The 2,315-nt window shown below is 40.7% G+C and overlaps 1 protein-coding gene and 1 pseudogene across 1 annotated transcript in view; both read left to right on the top strand.

The window, feature by feature from the left end:
• The window catches only part of L2HGDH (L-2-hydroxyglutarate dehydrogenase), a 75,054-nt gene that overhangs the window by 53,897 nt on the left and 18,842 nt on the right, over nucleotides 1–2,315 (top strand). The window lies entirely within an intron of this gene.
• On the top strand, nucleotides 1,428–2,156 carry LOC102817196 (annotated as a pseudogene).

Here is a 2,315-nt window from a genome sequence, read left to right as displayed (position 1 = left end):
AAAAACCTTCTTAGAAATGCACTTCTAGACTTAGCATCTTACTTGTTTCCTGTCTTCCTCTTTTGTTCTCTTGAGTCCTGTCAGCTCAACAACTGTACTTGATAGGACAGAAGTAGGAAGCAGTGTGTTAACAATCAAACTAAAGCCCAAACTACAAAGTGTGGAGCAATGAAAGGGATCTTATTTATTATTTTTTTTTCTTAATGTTAAAAGTGGCTGCATAAATGGGCTCAAGCATGGCAACAATTGTGAGGTTGCCCAGGACCGGGCAATGTTTCATGCCGTTGTACAAAGAGTCGCTATGAGTTGCTACCAACTCGATGGCACCTAACAACAACAACAATACTTGTTCTGGACTCCTGGTGTGCTGCTGTAGAATCAGCACTGGACTGCAAACCACAAGGTTTCAAATCCACCAGCTGCTCCTCGGAAACCCTATATAGAATTGCTATGAGTTGGAACTGACTCAATGGCACTTTAACAAATGACACTTGTTCTGTTGTTGTTAAGTACTTTCAAGTTGATTCTAACTCATAGCAACCTTGTATAGGGCTTCCAAGGAGCTACTGGGTGGATTTGACATGTTGACCTAGCTGTTAGCAGTCTAATGCTTATCCTACAGTGTCACACCTATAGATTATCTTAAATACTACCCAAGTCCAATTTTTTTCCTCTATGGTGATGTTTTAGGGAACCAGTCATTTATTAAGGCTAATCAGCAGTGGATTTTGTAGTACTCTCCCTGCATTTATAGCCCATCCCTCCATGACTCTCCAGGCCACTGTCTTCTCTATAACAGCTGCTAGACTTGTCTGGTATAAAATGTCAGCAGGCTTGACTCGATTTGGGAAGAGAGCAATGATCATATCAGCTGTCTCCCTTAGGGGAGTGTCCTGGTCTAACTCAGACTCTAACATAACTTTCTGAGACCAGCCTTGTTGAATCCTTAGAAATGTTAAAACCCAGCTAATGTTTTTACATTGATGTCCCTTACTCCTTTCTACTTATATTATGAAATGGAAAGGATAAAAATATCTAGGCTTTATTTTATTTAAGTAACTTATAAATCCTTGGGTGGTACAAACAGTTAAGCACTTGACTAGTAGCCAAAATTTTGGCAGTTCAAACCCACCTAGTGGTTGGCAATGTTTCTGAAAGGTCAGAGCCTTGAAAATCCTGTGGAAGTTTGAAGACATTATACCGAGTGAAATAAGTCAATCACAGAAGGATAAATGTTGTATGACCTCATTTACATAAAAAGACACAAGTAACTTGGCTCCAACGACTCTGCTTAGCCCGTTCCACGCCCCCTGGGACCGCACTACTGGTCTACCTTCCAATGACCCTTGCTGAGCAGCCCTGGAAGCCTCTCCCACCACAGCCCCCGCTGCTGATAGTTACGTTTGAAGATAGGGGAAGAGAGAAACATGGAGAGAAGGATCTACCCAGAGCTGAGGATCTGGACCCTGGAGGCTGTTTGAGAACTTGTCCTTAAACAACTGCAAATCAAATGATGGAAAAATTGAGGATTTGACAGCTGAATTTGTGAACTTAGAGTTCCTCAGTTTAATAAATATAGGCTGGATTTCAGTTTTTATCTCCCCAAACTACTGAAATTGAAAGAGCTTGAGTGCAGTGAAAATAGAATCTTTGAAGGTCTAGACATGTTTGTGGAAATTTTTCCAAAACTCATACATCTAAACTTAAGTGAAAATAAACTAAAAGATATCAGCACCTTGGGACCTTTGAAAAAATTGCAATGTCTGAAAAGCCTGGATCTGTTTACCTGTGAGGTTTCCAACTTGAGTGATTACTGAGAGATTGTCTTCAGACTTCTTTCCCAGCTGACCTACCTGGATAGCTATCACCCAGAGGACCAGGAAGCCCCTGACTCAGATGTTGAGGTGGATGGTGAGGATGAAGAAGAAGATAAGGACGAGGAGGATGAGGATGAAGATTTTAATTTAGAAAAGGATGAAGATGAAAATGTAGAAGGGGAGGAAGATGAAGATGAAGTCAATGGGGAGGTAGAAGAATTTGGCCATGATGGAGAATTTGATGAAGGTGAAGAAGATGAGGATGAAGATGAAGAGGAGGAAGAAAGTGGAAAAGGAGAAAAGAGGAAGTTGGAAACAGATGATGAAGAAGATTATTAAGATCCCAAATAACCTGCAAAAAAAAAAGGAACTGTTCAATATTGGCTGGACTGCTCATGGATCTGTTTTAAAAAATAATAAACTCCAGGACATCCATTCACCTACCCAAAGAGCCAAAGAATAGTTCCTGTGACATTCTGCCTTCTTCTATTTAGTCCC

Source organism: Chrysochloris asiatica, unplaced genomic scaffold (genome assembly GCF_000296735.1).
Source record: "Chrysochloris asiatica unplaced genomic scaffold, ChrAsi1.0 scaffold00194, whole genome shotgun sequence".
NCBI classification, from domain to species: domain Eukaryota; kingdom Metazoa; phylum Chordata; class Mammalia; order Afrosoricida; family Chrysochloridae; genus Chrysochloris; species Chrysochloris asiatica.
This window is presented reverse-complemented; position numbering and strand designations above follow the sequence as displayed.